The sequence below is a fragment of the Hypanus sabinus genome, unplaced genomic scaffold (assembly GCF_030144855.1).
Source record: "Hypanus sabinus isolate sHypSab1 unplaced genomic scaffold, sHypSab1.hap1 scaffold_88, whole genome shotgun sequence".
In the NCBI taxonomy this organism is placed as follows: Eukaryota; Metazoa; Chordata; class Chondrichthyes; order Myliobatiformes; family Dasyatidae; genus Hypanus; species Hypanus sabinus.
The window spans coordinates 938,703-955,984 of record NW_026781732.1 but is presented as its reverse complement, the minus strand read 5'-3'; the positions used below and the strand labels follow the sequence as shown (position 1 = coordinate 955,984).

Here is a 17,282-nt window from a genome sequence, read left to right as displayed (position 1 = left end):
AGATTAGGCCTATCAATGTAGTGTCGTCAGCAAATTTAATTAGCAGATTGGAGCTGTGGGCGGCAACACAGTCATGGGTGTACACGGGTTAATGGAGGAGGATTAGAACACAGCCCTGAGGAGCACCGGTGTTGAGGGGGGCCCACTGTTACCACCTGCCGGCGATCTGACAGGAAGACCAGGATCCAGCTACGCAAGGCAGGGTCAAGGCCGAGGTCTCTGAGCTTACTGTCCAGCCTGGAGGGAATTATGGTGTTAAATGCTGCAGTGCAAGAACAGTCGGTTGTGTCGGAAGGAAAATGGTTGAGGAGTCCAGTGTGGGTGATAGCATGCTGCGGATGTAGTCATGGCCAAGCTCTCAAAGCATTGGCTTATCATTGAGGTGAGTGCGACAGGAGGCCAGTCGTTCAGACATGTTACCTTGGAGAATGTTTTGAAGCAGGATGCCACTCTACACTGGGAGCAGTAGAGTTGAAAAATGAACACACCTGCCAATGGATTCAGTGATGAAACCCAGGCTTAATGCTGTTGTCCCACTGAAATCTTAAGAAACATCAATCGAGCTTTTTTTTAAATGCGAGCGCACCCCACATGTGACGTCACACATGGGTTCCCCACACGGGGATGTGCCCTCATGTACGCGGTGCCTTACGTCACCCACGCACTACTGTGCTCGAGCTTGGTCGGTTTAACGGCTGAGCTACTATTCACGTGAACCACAACAGTCAATAGAGGGTTTATGAGCTGCACTAATACCATTGGTGCACAGCGATATCGATCACAGTTTGCACCACCCAATATTGGAGGCGGAACCACCAGGACTCCGATACTCCTGGTCGCGCACCGAACACCCGTCAAAGTGGAACAAATCAGAAAGTGAATATCCCGGTTTTTGGTTTATTTCCATTTCCCTCCGAGAGAAAAACTAAATCTGTAGCTGGCGTAACTGTGAAATAACGGCTGTTCACAATTTTCCGCAGACCTGCAAGCCACTGCTCCACGTGAACGTGTAGCTTCACCTTTCGGCCTTCCAGACAGGCAGTGAGATCCAGATCTGTCTCGTCCTCTCGTTGTGGATGGACAATATGGCTTTTTTCTGCAATATGGCAGTATGTTTCATTCCACTGTTTTGACCTCCCAAAGTGCAGCCAATATTGCGTAGGTAGATTACTTATTTATGTAAGGATTTAGATTTTCCCATTTATCTGAGCTTCTCATGTAAGTTTTCTCAGTTTTCCTTCAGAATTTCCAAATCAACAACCCAGTTAGTCGAATTTCCATCTGAAGTTCCAAAGCAGAGGCTCAGTCGTGTCCAGTAATTCCAGACAATTTAAATCGGGAATTTGTTTATAATTATCACGAACTGAGCTACAGTTAAAATATTGGCAAACATCACACTGTCTGTAAAAAAGCTGAAGATGAACAGAGGATGGCTTCTACAACAGGATAATGATCCTAAGCACACCTCAGAAGCCACAATAGTCTACCTCAAGAGGCATAAGCTGGAAGTTTTGCCATGGCCCTCAAAATCCCCCGACCTAAACATCATCGGAAATCTGTGTAGAGAGCTCAATAGAACAGTACATGCAGGACGGCTCAAGAATCTAACAGAACTAGAAGCCTTTTGCAAGGAAGAATGGAGGGAAGTCCCCCAACAAGAATTGAAAGACTCTTAACTGGCTAAAAAAAAGCGTTTACAGGCTATGATACTGGATAATGGGGTGTTACTATGTGCTGCCATGCAGGGTGCCCAAACTGTTGCTTCGGGCCCTATTCCTTTTTTATTATTCTGAAACTGTAAAAGATTGAAATAAAAGAGTAATCCTGCTTAAAATATTAAAGAAATGTGTAACCTTTAACTTCGTGCCTTTTGGAAATCAGGTAATCTTTCACTGGCTTAGCTATTCACAGTAAGAGAAATTTTGACCAGGGGTACCCACACGTTTTCATGCTACTGTAGTCATCACGAACTGAGCTGCAGTTAAAACTTGTCTAACATACCACAGGTCAATACATTACAACAGTACATTGAGCTGATTTATGACAAAACAATAAGTGTAACAAAGCATTATGGCCGCTGAATAGGTACAGTGCAGATAGACACTTGACGCAGGGTCATGTCGAGTTACATTGTGAGGTAGAGTCCATTTTATCATTCATTTGGCTTATAATCGCAGTCATGGAGCTCGGTTGTGCGCGGTTTAAGGCCTTTGTATCTCTTCCCTAATGGGCCCTGGATTTGCGGCGAGAATGTCCAGCTTGTGAGGATCTTTGAGTACATGGCCTGCTTTTCCGACGCTGGGAGATGTGTAGCAGGAATCCATGCAGGGAACGCTTGTTTCTCTGATATTCTCAGCGTAGACCGAAGTTCTCTGCAGTTCCTTGCAGTCATGGGCAGAGTAGTAGCCAGACGAAGGCGTGAAGTATCGACAAGAAGCTCAGAGACCTCGGCCTTCACCCTGCCCTGTGTAGCTGGATCCTGGACTTCCTGTTGATCACCGACAAGTAGTACGTGTGGGCTTCCTCACCTCTGCCCCTCTGACCCACAGGTGTCCCTCAGTGTTGCCTCTTTAGCCGCCTCCTTTACTCTCTGTGCACCCATAACTTGTGTCACCACCCACAGCTCCAATCTGCTAATTAAATTTGGGGATGATACTACACTGATCGACCGAATCCCAAACAATAACGAGGCAGCGTATAGAGAAGAAGTCATCACCCCGACACGGTGGTGTCAAGAAAATAACCTCCCCCCTCATTGTCACCAAAACAAAGGAGCTGGTTGTGGACGACACGAAGAATGGAGACAGGCTAACCCCTCTTGACATCAATGGATCTGGGGTTGAGAGGGTGAACAGCTTCAAGTTCCTCGGCAGAAATATCACCGATGATCTCACATTGTATGTACGTACTGGCTGTGTTGTGAAAAGAGCACAGCAGCGCCTCTTTCACCTCAGATGGTTGAAGAAATTGGTAGGGCACCCCAAATTCTCAGGAATATCTACAGTTGCACAATTGACAGCATCCTGACTGGCTGCATCACTGGTATGAGAACAGTAATTTCCTCTATTCCAGGACTCTGCAGAAAGTGGTGCGGACAGCCCAGCGCATCACTACATATAAACATCCCACTATTTGGACTTCTGCAGAGACTGATGTGTAAAAATGGCCGAGTCACACCAACCACAAACTGTTCCAGCTGCTGCCATCTGGGAAATGGTATCACTGCAGAAAAGCCAGGCCAAAAGGCTCCGGGATAGCTTCTTGCACCAGGCAATCAGACTGATTAATTCAAGCTGATACAATTATATTTCTATTTTATGTTGACTGACCTGTTGTAAATAGTATAAATTAGTTATAGTAAATCGTATAAACAATTTATTATAAATTACTATAAATTGCACGTTGCACATTTAGACGGAGACGAAACGTAAATATTTTTACTCCGCATGTATAAAGTCAATTCAATTCAATGCAGTCTCCTGCCCATCTGGGTCAACTTCTGCCCAGCCTGTATCTCACGACCTTAAAGATTTATATCAACCATCTTGATCAATCTTAGTTCACAGTGTCTGCCGCCACCTCAATTATATGTATCAACGATCTTGTTCAACCTCTGTCCAGTCTGTATCCCACCACCCCAATGATATATATCAACCATCTTGTTCAACCTCTGTCCAGACTGTATCCCACCACCTCAATGACATATATCAACCATCTTGTTCAACCTCTGTCCAACCTGTATCCCACCACCTCAATGATATATATCAACCATCTTGTTCAACCTCTGTCCAGACTGTATCCCACCACCTCAATGATATATATCAACCATCTTGTTCAACGTCGGTCCAGTCTGTATCCCACCACCTCAATGATATATATCAACCATCTTGTTCAACCTCTGTCCAGTCTGTATCCCACCACCCCAATGATATATATCAACCATCTTGTTCAACGTCGGTCCAGTCTGTATCCCACCACCTCAATGATATATATCAACCATCTTGTTCAACCTCTGTCCAGTCTGTATCCCACCACCTCAATGATATATATCAACCATCTTGTTCAACCTCTGTCCAGTCTGTATCCCACCCCCCCCCCAATGATATATATCAACCATCTTGTTCAACCTCTGTCCAGTCTGTATCCCACCCCCCCAATGATATATATCAACCATCTTGTTCAACCTCTGTCCAACCTGTATCCCACCAACTCAAACATATATATCAACCATCTTGTTCAACCTTCGTCCATTCTGTACCCCGCCGCCTCAAAGATATATAACAACCATCTTGTTCAATTTCTGTCCAGTCTGTATCTCACCAATGATGATATATCAACAATCTTTCTGCTACATTGTTTTCATTGTGAAGTATTTTGTCTCACTGGGTTATTCCTGAAATCGCTTTTTTGTTATCTGAACTACCAGAGGATTTATTTAATGTAGCATGAGCGGGAGAAAAGACACCATTACAATTTTATTTTCAACTTTCAACATTTGCCATGAGGAAACTTGCTGCATCTTTATCAGTCATTTTTGAAGAGTCACATTCTCCGTTGTTAGGGTAACAGCCCTTATGACCTGCAGGGATTGGCGAACATCTTTATCGCTCTGGTCAATATCCCTCAGGCAGAGTCAGTGGCCTCGGGATCAGATGTAACAGATTGATAGTGGGGTGGGATGGATGCTGTGAGTATTGAATGTGTCGACTGTACTAACCCTGTGTTGGAATGAAAAGAAAACTAATGAATGTGGGACTTACATTTGCGTACATTTGTTCAGGCCGTCACAAACATCTTGTAATCGGTCAATAGTTGTGCTTCATTTAAAGTAAAAAAGAGAAAATGCTGGAACCGTTCAGTTGATCAGTTCTGATACTGGGTTTTCAACAGTTTCTCTTTACACACATCCAATCTGATGTTCCGAGTTTCCAGCACTTTACTTTCAATTTTATATTAAACGTGTTTTATTCCTGTTAGCCTGCAGGAAATGTGATGTCCAATTTTGCTGGGCAAGATCTCATTTAACCATATAACCATATAACAATCACAGCACGGAAACAGGACTTCTCGGCCCTCCTAGTCCGTGCCGATCTCTTAATCTCACCTAGTCCCACCTACCCGCACTCAGCCCATAACCCTCCACTCCTTTCCTGTCCATATACCTATCCAATTTTACCTTAAATGGCATAACTGAACTGGCCTCTACTACTTCTACAGGAAGCTCATTCCACACAGCTATCACTCTCTGAGTAAAGAAATACCGTCTCGTGTTTCCCTTAAACTTTTACCCCCTAACTCGCAAATCATGTCCTCTCGTTTGAATCTCCCCTCCTCTCAATCGAAACAGACTATTCACGTCAACTCTATCTATCCCTCTCAAAATTTTAAATACCTCGATCAAATCCCCCCTCAACCTTCTACGCTCCAAAGAATAGAGACCTATAGGATAATGTTCTCTATAGGACCTATAGAGAACAATAGGATAATGATAAAATGTGTTCAGTTTAGCTGGTGGAGACAATGTGAAAGATTATACCCGCCTGCTGGTGCCCCGCGCCCAGGTTTTCCAGCCCGCTCTCTGGCTCAGTCAGAGGTTCATCAGGTTCCCGTTCTGCCACAGGTTGATGTCGGAGTGTTGGTGTTTGAACTCTGAATGGCCGAGACACTGCAGCACATTACTGGCGACAAGGACTCCTGGGCGAGCTGCTGAGTGAGCCGTTCCCTGGGAAACACTGGGCCTATGTAGCTATCAGTATCTCTGACCCAGTCAGGTTCCCGTTCTGCCACAGGTTGATGTCGGAGTGTTGCTGTTTGAACTCTGAATGGCCGAGACACTGCAGCACATTACTGGCGACAAGGAGTCCTGGGCGAGCTGCTGAGTGAGCCGTTACCTGGGAAACACTGGGCCTATGTAGCTATCAGTATCTCTGACCCAGTCAGGTTCCCGTTCTGCCACAGGTTGATGTCGGAGTGTTGCTGTTTGAACTCTGAATGGCCGAGACACTGCAGCACATTACTGGCGACAAGGAGTCCTGGGCGAGCTGCTGAGTGAGCTGTGACCTGGGAAACACTGGGCATTTAGACCTGTCAGTATCGGGGATTTGGCCCAGGTCAGTACTTCCACAGATGGGGGCTGGATGATCCTCCTTTCACAGTGAATCAGAAGGCTCGGGGCGTTGGGCATTGGTTGTGGGGAAATTTCTGATTACACCACTCGCTGTGAGATGTGCGGACCATGTGTGAGGATTCGGGGGTCGGTGAGTGGCAGATTCAGCTGTGTGACCCTGAGATATCACAGTTTTAGATCCAAGTCTGGGGTCTGAGAGGACAGCCTCGGAATAAACAAGCTTCCCTTTAAAACTGAGAGAAACTTCTTCAGCCAAAGAGTGATCGATCTGTGGAGTCTGTTGCAACAGATGGTGATTGGGGCTGTCACTGGGTATATTCACGGCAGAGGTTAATATATTATTGATCGCTAACTATTGTCATGTTTTGTTAGTCAGAACTGTGAGTATTATTGTAAACAGCACGTTAAAAGCCGACTTTACAATTTTAGATTCTTCGATTCAAAATGGCTGCAGTGTTAAACTTTATCATAATTAAACTCACAGCATACGATGTTGAGTTTGTTATTTTCCTTTTCGGTTATTTTTAGTGAGCCACTTCCTCTGTTTCCAGGGTAACGGCCCACTAGAGCTGCAAGAAGAGTTGCACATTTTTTTTTTTATCGCTCTGTGTTCACCGCCTCTCAGTGCAGAGACAGTGGCCTCAGGAGCAAATGCAACAGTATGATAGTGGGAGGAAAGGATACTGTGAGTATTGACTGTATAGAATAAACTGAGAAGATAGAAGTAGAGAAACATAGAGAACCCACAGCATAATACACTGGCCCTTCGCCCAGCAGTGCTCTCCCAAACATGAACCTACTTTAGAAATTTCCTAAGGTTACCCATCAGCCCTCTTCTTTTTATCTCCATGTACGTATCCAAAAGTCTCTTAAAAGGCCCTGTTATATCCGCCTCCACCACCGTCACCGGCAGCCCATTCCACGCACTCACCACTCTCTGAGTAAAAAACTTACCCCTTACATTGCCTCTGTACCTTCTCGCAAGCATCTTAAAATTGTGCCCTCTCGTGTAAACCATTTCAGCCCTGAGAAAAAGCCTCTGACTATCCACACGATCTATGCCAGTCATCATTCTATGCACCTCTATTAGGTCACCTCTCATCCTCCGTCGCTCCAAGAAGAAAAGGCCGAGTTCACTCACCCTATTCCCATAAGACATGCTCCACAATCCAGAGAAATCCTTGTAAATATCCTCTGCACCCTTTCTATGGCTTCCACATCCTTCCCGCAGTGAGGCGACCAGAACTGCACTCCAAGCACAGAACTCCAAGTGGGGTCTGACCAGGGTCCTATATAACAGTAAGATTACCTCTTGGCACTTGAACTCAATCACAAGTTTGATGAAGGCCAATACACCGTATGCCTTCTGAACCACACAGTCAGGCTGCGCAGCATTTTTGAGTGTCATATGGACTCAGACCCCAAGATCCCTCAGATTCTCCTCACTGCTAAGAGTCTTACCATTCATACTATATTCTGCCATCATATTTACCTTCTAAAGTGAACCACCTCACACTTATCTGGGTCGAACTCCCATCTTCCACTTCTCAGCCCAGTTTCGCTTCCAATCGGGGTCTCGCTATAACCTCGACAGCCCTCCAAACGATCCATAATACCCCTAACCTTTGTGTCATCAGTAAATGTACTAACCTATCCCTCCACTTCCTCATCCAGGTCCTTTATAAAACTTACGAAGAGAAGTAGTGCCAGAACGTATCCCTGAGGAACAGCCCTAGTCAGCGACGTCCAGGCAGAATATGAACCATCTACAAACAATTTTGCGTTCTGTGAGCAAGACATTTCTGAATCCACAAAGCAATGTCCGCTTGGATCCCATGCCTCCTTAATTTCTCAATAAGCCTTGCATGGGTTCCTCATCAAGTGCCTTGCTGAAATCCGTATACACTACATCTACTGCTCTACCTCTATAAATGTGTTTAGTCACATCCTCAGAAAATTCAATAAGGCCGGTAAGGCACAACCTGCCTTTGACAAAGCCAAGCTGTCTATTCGTAATAATTCCATGCCTCTCCAACTGTTCATAAATTCATGAAAAAGAGCATGTGAAGTTGAATTCCTTATTTCCTATTTTCAGTTAGTTCTGCTGAGCCAGTTCCTCCATCACCAGGGTGACAGCCCACCAAAGCTATAGAGTATTGAACATATTTATCGCTCTCTGGTCACCGCCCCTCACTGACCTCAGGAACCGGTGTGGGTGCCCGGATGCCTTGAACATTCACTGTATGGAATATATAACGTTTCTGTTGCAGTAAATGGATAACTAATGAATTTAGGGATTGCATTCATGCAAATCTGTTTAGGATGTCACAAACAGGGTTCAACAGGGATCACTCCCTCCACAATTCCCTTGTTCATTCATCTCTCCTCACTAATCTTCTTCCAGATACTTATCCCTGCATAAGCCTAAGTGCTACACCTGCCGTACCCCTCTTCCCTCACCTCCATTCAGAGACACAAAGCAGTCCTTCCGGGTGAGGCAACACTTCATCTCGAATCTATTGCTGGGGACATTTATTGTGTCCCGTGCTCCCATGCGGCCTCCTTTACATTGGTGAGACCCACCATCAATTGGGAGACCTTCATCGAGCATCTCTGTATCATCTGCCACAAGGGGGAATTTGCAGTGGCCGGACATTTTAATTCTGATTCCCATTCCGACGTTTCGATCAACTGCCTCCTCTTGTGTCAAGATGAGACCGCTCTTAGGGTGGAGGAGCAACACCTTAGTGATCGTCTTCACATAAAACAAACACAAAGGCCGGCAGATGTGTGGAGACGGAAGGGATCGAGGCAATGTGGATCGGACAGAAACATGTGGCTGAGATGGGAGAGCAGCCGCCATCTTGTTGATGGTTAAAGGGGCTGAATGGCCTCCTCCTGCTGTTTTTCACTTGGTGTTTCAGTGTTCCTGTCCAGTGACGCTCCGGAAGAATGTGAATAGAAAAAAGTGTTTATAAACATAGAATTGATTTCAAATAGCCTGCACAATTCCTTTTCAGGTGGGAATTGTACGTCAAACCGGGATGGGAATCGAACCCTTAACTCTGAGAACTGGGAGATGGAGCCATGGGGACGGGGAAGATTTTAGGGAAAATAAAAATGTAGCTGGTGTAAATATGGAATAATGTGGGGAATGCGGCAGGTAGGTCGGAGAGTGTGTGAGGGGCGAGGAGCAGAGTCACCGGTTCTTCGCTCTCATTTCAAACGCAGATCTGCAGCATCTCAGGTTTTCGCTTCCGAGGCCCCGCCCCCGCTCTCACAGTCTCCGGATGGGCGGAGGTTTTCTTTCCGTTCTCTGTTGAAGCTGATCGTCGGCGTGGAGCCGGTGGACGGATCTCGCTGCTCTCCGGACAAATTGATGATGTTCTCATCGGTGAGTATTGAGGCCGGTCACTGGGGTTGAACGCAACCGACAATTTCCCATCGGTGAGTACTGAAGCCGATCCCGGGGGCGGGGAACCTCACGTTGGGCAGAGAGTCCCGTTAACTTCGTCGAAATGGCGGCCTCGCCCCGCTTCCTGGACACAACGTGTCGTGGTCGGTCCGGGTTATGGGACCTTCACACCGAACCGCCTGAGGTGAGCCGCCGCTCAGCCCCCGGTGTTCTGGTCCCAGGAGCGGGATGAGGTGGTGATGCCGAGACTGAACCCATCCATTAAGATGTACCGGGGAACTTTACCTCCATCACCCGGCCCGGTATCGGATCCAAACTTCACCTGGATCGACGACTGGGATCGATAATTGTTTTAAATATTTCCTGCAAACTGAAAGCGGCCGTTCGGCCCATTGTATTCTTGCAGACTCGAGGGTTAAACAGAGTAATCGCACTCTCGGGAGACTCCTCCACGTGTATGAGTAGTTCCATCTTTCCCCGTTCAGACAGGACAGTGAGATCCAGATCTCTCACGTCCTCTCGGGGTATTGGGAAGTTTATTTCCATCTTCTTTCCATTGCTCCGACTTGCCGAAATGCTGACCGTGTTTTTCCCGATATCTGGCCCCATTAATGCGAGAATTAAGTCTTGTCCATTTATCTGGGTTTCCCGGAAATGTGTACACTCCCTCCAGAATTTCCAAAGGAGAAACCCAGGCTGTCTGATATTTCCACACGATTGAAATAGGGAATCTTTATTTTGTACAGAGGTAGAGTGAAAATCGTGTCTCCGGTATTCTCCACACAGATCAATACATTGCAGCAGTACACTGAGGTAAAACAAATCATTCTGGTTACAGAGTAAGTGCAGTGCAGGTAGATATGTGGTGCAAGGTCACATCGATTTAGACTGTGAGGTCAGGAGTCCACTCATCACTCTGATCGCTTCTAACAGCAGAATGGACACCATCCTTGAGCCCGGTGGTCTGTTTCTGTTTTATTTTATCTTCGCCCCGATGGAGTATGAGAAGTGAGAATGTTCAGGGTTGTGGGGATCTTTCAATATGTTGGCTGCTTTACTGAGGCAGTGGGAAGTGTAGACAGAGTCCATGGAGGGGAGGTTGGTTTCTATGATGTACTCAGCTGTGTCCACAGTTCTCCGCTATTTCATTCAGTTAAAGGAAGAGCAGTATCCGTATGAAGATGTGAAGAATCGGGATGGGATACTTCCTGCGGTGCATTGATAAAGTGTGTAGAGTAGAAAAGGGCATATACCAAAGTTCTTATTGTTTGTTCTGGTTTTGTTATATTGGAATCTATTATCTACCAGTGCGTACTATTATTTCAGGATCTGTGCATTGCGAGGGACCATCAGAGATCGCCCTTGATCCCCTTCTCCCATCAGGCTCCTTCTGCTCATCCCCTGCCGATCTGGTTCAACCTCTGTCCAGCCTCTGTCCCACCAACTCAGTGATATATATCAACCATCTTGTTCAACCTCTGTCCAGTCTGTTTCCCACCACCTCAATGATATATATCAACCATCTTGTTCAACCTCTGTCCAGCCTGTATCCCACCACCTCAATGATAGATATCAACCACCTTGTTCAACCTCTGTCTCCCATCACCTCAATGATATATATCAACCATCTTGTACAACCTCAGCCCAGCCTGTATCCCATTGCTGCAATGATATATTTCAACAATATCTTTCAAACTTTGTCTTCATTGTGAAGTATTGTTTTTCATCTTTTCCAGAATTGGTTTTTCGCTAGCTAGGACTACCAGAGGTTTAATTGAACACAACATGTGGCAGGGTAAAAGCAGCCATTTCAATTTTAGTTTCACCGTTACACAATGGCTCCAGTGTTAATCTTTGTCATAATTGAACTCACAGCATCTGATGTTGAGTTTGTTATTTCCTTTTTCGGTTATTTTTGGTGAGCCACTTCCTCTGTTTCCAGGGTAACGGCCCACTTTAGCTGCAAGAAGAGTTGCACATTTTTCATCGCGCTGTGGTCACCGCCTCTCAGCGTACAGTCAGTGGCCTCGGGAGCAAATGTAACAGAATGATAGTGGGAGGAAGGGATGCTGTGAGTATTGGCTGTGTGGGATGTACTACACCAGGATAGGAATGAATTCAGAACTAACATATTAGTTGGGGTGTGATGTTATTTACAGTTTAGGGTGGCAATCAGTTTACTATCTGTGCATTAAAATGAAGAGGGAGAAAATACCCCAGTTGCAGGAAATTTAAAGTGAAGCGCAGAAAATACTGGAAACGCTCAGCAGATCGGCAGCATCTTGGACAGTCTCAGTTCTGGAACTGGGTCTTCCACCATTTCTCCTTTCAGAGATGTAGTCTGATGTACTGAGTTCCCATCATTTTCTACTTTATAACTTTACATTTTGTTCCTGCTACAAGATCCCACACAGCGATGACACAGAGATCAAATGTGCTCGGTTTATCTGCTGGGTTCCGGCTGAAGTGTATCCGCATCCTCTATACAGACCGGGGAACCAGCCTTAGCACCGGCCCCGGCAGAGGGTCATTAGGTTCCAATTTCATCGTACTTTGTCAATCGGAAATGGCAGGAACACCACGGTAAATCACCGGCACCAAAGCATCTTTGTATGGGTGATGATATTGGGCTGGTGACTCTGAGGATACGGAACTGGCAGTATACGGTCTTCAGTCCAGGTTGGTAATTCTGCAGCTGGGATCGGAATTTTCTGAGTCTGTAGTGAAGATGAAATCCCGGGCGGTTGGACGTTGGTTATGGGGAAGTCAGCATCTACACTGCCCAATAGGAGATCATATCTGGCAAGTATTTTGGAGATTATTTAAGAGTTAACTAGGGAGTTGGGTGAAGTTGGTCAGTGATGTTGCATCTGAACTTTGGTAAAGTCTGTAACAAGATCCCGCATGTCAGCTGATCGGGAAGGTTCGGTCACGTGGGATTCACGGGGAGCTGGCGAGGTGGATTCACACCGGGCTCGAGAACAAGAAGCAGGGGGTGTTGACTGAAGATGAATTTAGCGAATGGAGGCCTGTGACAAGTGGGGCGTGCGTGTCAGTGTCGAGACCTCGTTAATGTGTTATTCGTGCCATTGATTTGTATATGAATATATATATATATATGTATATGGCACGATATCAAGTTTGATACTAAATTCGGGAGTCTAGTTGATATTGCAACAGGTTACAATAAATTTCAAAGATTGAGAATAAGAGGTCAGTTATTTAAAACAGAGTTGAGGAAGAGCTTCTTCTCCCAGAGAGTTGTGGAGGTGTGGAATTCACTGCCTCGGAAGACGGTGGAGGCCAATTCTCTGGATGCTTTCAAGAAGGAGCTAGATAGATATCTGATGGATAGGGATATGGGGACAAGGCAGGGACTGGGTATTGATAGTGACTGATCAGCCATGATCTCAGAATGGCGGTGCAGACTCGAGGGGCCGAATGGTCTACTTCTGAACCTATTGTCTATTGTCTATTGTCTATTATCTTGGTTAGTTATGGAGATGGTCTGAGAAATGGCGAATGGTTTTCAACTCGAACAAGAGAGGGTTGGAGCATTTGGACAGTCAGTCCAGGGTGGGGCTGGTATAGTGAATGGGAGGGCACGGAGTTTTGTGGAACAGATTGAGTAACAAAAAAAAATCATTAATATGCAACACAGACTACAGTGCAGATAGAGAACAATACCTGACTCCTACACAGAACTCAGCTCTGATACAGGGTCCTCCACCTGAAATATTAACATACTCTCTGTCTTGTTGAATAATTCCAGCATTTTTGTTTTATTATGTTAAAGATGTTTTGTCAACTTGCTGTTTTGTATGTATGGCGTGTCTACATTGTGTTTAACAAAGGGGCGATGTTACAAGCTGCTAATAGCCGGGTAAACACTCAAGTACACGTACAAACAGGCCGGATGAACTCAGCGGGTCGGGTAGCGTCCGTGGAAAGGAACAGTCAACGTTTTGGGCCGAGAGCCCTCGTCAGGACAGGGACAGGGGCCCCATAAAGAAGGTGGGGGGAGGGTGAGAAGGAGAAGGCTGATAGGTGCCAGGTGAAAAACTAATCAGAGGAAAGATCAAGGGGTGGGGGAGGGGAAGCAGGGAGGGGATAGGCAGGAAAGGTGAAGAAGGAATGTAAGGGGAAAGCACTATGGGTAGTAAAAGGCAGGATCATGAGAGAGGTATATGAGGTGTATGAGATCCTGTTGAAGCTGGCGGAAGTTGCCGAGGATAATATGCTGGATCCGGAGGCTGACGGGGTGGTAGGTGAGGACAAGGGAAACACGGTCCCTGTTGTGGCGACGAGAAGATGGGGTGAGGGCCGAAGTGCGGGAAATGGAGGACATGCGTGTGAGGGAATCACCCCACCACTAAGGACATTTTTCCCTTTCTACCCTTCTCTGCTTTTCGCAGGGATCATTCCCTCCGTGACTGCCTTGTCCACACGTCCCTCCCCACAGATCTCTCACCGGGTACTAATCCCTGCAAGCGTAAGTGCTACACCTGTTCCTACACCTCCTCTCTTACCACCATTCTGGGCCCCAAGCAGTTCTTCCAGGTGACGCAACACTGCACTTGTGAGCCTGTTGGGGTCATCTATTGCGGCCTCCTCTACATTAGCGAGACCCGACGCAGATTGGGGGACCGCTTCGTCAAGCACCTCAGCTCGGTCCGCCACAACAGACAGGATCTCCCGGTTGCCACCCACTTCAACTCTGCTTCACATTCCCATTCGGATATGTCCATACATGGCCTCCTCTACTGCCATGATGAGGCCAAACTCGGGTTGGAGGAGCAACACCTCAGCCCCTTGGTATGAACATCGGATTCACCTCTCTCATGATTCTGCCTCCTTCTACTACCTATAGCAGTAGTAAAGGGTACCCACACCCTTTACATTCCTTCTTCACGTCCTGCCTATCCCCTCCCCCAGCCCTTGATCTTTCCTCTGATTGTTTTTTCACTTGCACCTTCAAACTCCCCCCCAGCTTCATTATAGGACCCCTGCCCCCTCCTTCCTCAGTCCTGACGAAGAGTCTCGGGCCGAAACGTTTACTGCTCATTTCAACGGATGCTGCCTGACCTGCTGAGTACATCCAGCCTGTTCATACGTGTTGATTTGACCACAGCATCTGCAGTGTATTTGTCTTTAAATACTCAATAACATGTTGACCAGAGTTTAGGAGATAATAATGATCTTAAAATACTTCCGGAGAAAATGTAGTGGTTCTGGACAAGATGTCACAATGTTATGTGTGACATTGCATTGTTCAGGATGTCAGAGTGATTCTATATAGACTCAAATCATATATTGCCATAGATGTCCATGCCAGGCGATGTTAACCTGAAAGGAGACGGTGAGAATCATGTGTGACTGAGAAATCTGTATAATCCAGTGACGAGAGGAATAGACGTCTCATCGTCAGCAGAAATGTTTCAGCCCACACTGCTGGAACAGTTGTCCATTACTCACCACAGCGCCACCAGTGGTAGGAGGACCAAAGCAGCGGGTGCTGTCTGCTCAGCCTGCTTTGCCTTTACGTTGACACATCACTCCCGGTCCAGGACACAAGATTGGTTCCTGAAAGGGAATTGCCTGCAATACAGAGAGTACATACCCTGGAGAATCCTGGCCCAGAGTACAATGCATGGAGAGATCGGAAATGGACATTGTGTGACTGTGGGTGGATGGGTGCAGGTGGATCCGGCCATGACAAAGCTTGAGTGGATCGGCCCAAGATGTTTGGAAGTGTTTGTCTCCGTTTAGAAACAAAACCGAGTTTTTCAATTAATGTTTGACCCTACTGTCATTTTTTTTAGTTACAGAGCAGCACAAACTGATCACAGCTGTCCACAAATTGGGTCAAGGTTCGGGCAGGGGAGGAGTTCCAGTGACGTCAACATCGGGAATTGACACGGATCTGTTGGCGTATTATTTTAATTTGTAAACACACTAGTGATTCTATGTCTGGGTTTAATTCAACATTGGCAATTCACAAAATATTTGGGAAAACACAATCACACGTGGAAGGAGTACAGTTACCGTCTGCTCCTGCTCCTCGGACAGATTTTGATGCACATTAAAATAGCGAGTTGCTCCGGAAGACAAGACATTCTCCGGATGATGAGAGTTTTGGGCAACACAAAGACACAAAATATTGGCTGATCTCAGCAGGTCAGGCAGCAGCCATGGAGAGGAATAAACGTATGATGTTTTGGATCAGGACCACGGGGAACAGAAAGTAATGTAACAATATCTAGAGTTTCTGTTGCCTCATTTCCAGTCCGATGAAGGGCCTTGGCCCGAAACGTTGATTGTTTATTCTCCTCCATCGATGCTGCCTGACCTGCTGAGTACCTCCAGCATCTTGTGAGATATTCCAGAGATTTGCATCGGAAGGGGATTACCGGGCAGGCAGACAGTAGCGCAGAGCAAAGCGGTAGTGATGGGCAGTACCAGGAGAGTGATGGCGATGGTTACTATATTCCTAGGAATTGCCAGAGTCTTTTGCAAGCAGAGAGGTATATTCCCCGGGACTAGAAAGAACAGCCTTCAACAGACGGTTGAACTTTACCGTCTAAGGTAACAATTCCCTGAATCACCCACCCCACCCCACAGTCTACAGAGGAGTTATACTCTTCCCATTGGTGCGAAGCGATGTCAGTCACTGGCTACACCCAATAACAGAGATGGACCATCGAAGAGGGCATTACCCTCGCTGAGGACATCTCATACTCCCGCCACGAACAAATTTGTAAAAGCGAACAAATCCCAAAGTAAATGCCACACTTTTTGAATTATTTTAATATCCCTCCGAGAGAAGCTGGGGGTTTTTAAGAAGCTTCTCCTTCGGTCGGTGTCTGATGTATCGTTGAGAGGTATGAGGAGACCACTCGGCCCACTGGATTGCTGCCATCTCCCTGGGGACGGAGGGAACCCAGCAGGAGGAGGAGGGAGGATAAATATGGTGTGGGGGGTTGAGTAGGATGGAGTCTGAGAGGTTGTTTGCCCCGGTGGGGGATCAAGGAGCAGGATGGGGAAGGAGCCCATTGACAGCGGGAAAAAGAAATGAGGGGCTCGACTATGGAAACGTCTGAGCCCACAGTGGTGGCGACCAGAGTTATTCACCTCTTCGGTGGGCAAACAGTGTGAGATGGTATGCTCATATTGTTAGTGACACAGAATTGTATAATTTGTGTTCCGTGTGTTATCTGAATGTACTTGCCTGTGATGCTGCCACAAGTCAGTGTTTCTCTGTACCTGTACCTTCCCGTACTTGTGCACTTGGCAATAAATTCAACAGGACCTGAGAAATCTCAGTGAGATTTGATTGGTGATGATCATCTTGGCAGCTCGGTCGTTAAAACGTAAAGAAGATAGAACATAGAAATCTAAAGCACGTTACAGGCCATTCATCCTGCAATATTGTGTCAATCGTGTAACCTACTCGAGAGATTGACTACAATTTCCTTGCAGCATAGACCTTTGTTTTTATAAGCACCGTGTACCTGTCTAAGAGTCTTTTATAAGACCGAATTTGATCCAACACTACCACCGTCACTGCCAGTGCATTCCAAACACCCATCCCTCTCTGTGTGAAAAACTTACCCCTGACATCCCCCTTGTACCTACTTCCAAGCAGCTTAATATCATGCTCCCTCTTGTTGGCCATTTCAACCCTGGAGGAAAAAGCCTCTGGCTATCGACACAAGCAAAACCTCTCATCTTAAACACCTC

At 46.4% G+C, this 17,282-nt stretch overlaps 1 protein-coding gene across 1 annotated transcript in view; it reads left to right on the top strand.

Moving 5' to 3' along the window:
• The first annotated feature begins 9,353 nt into the window (after positions 1-9,353).
• Positions 9,354-17,282, top strand: part of LOC132390382 (NACHT, LRR and PYD domains-containing protein 12-like) — a 30,807-nt gene continuing 22,878 nt past the window's right edge. The window contains exon 1 of the mRNA XM_059963000.1: positions 9,354-9,521. The gene's annotated coding sequence lies outside the window, so the exon portion shown is untranslated. The remainder of the gene's footprint in view (positions 9,522-17,282) is intronic.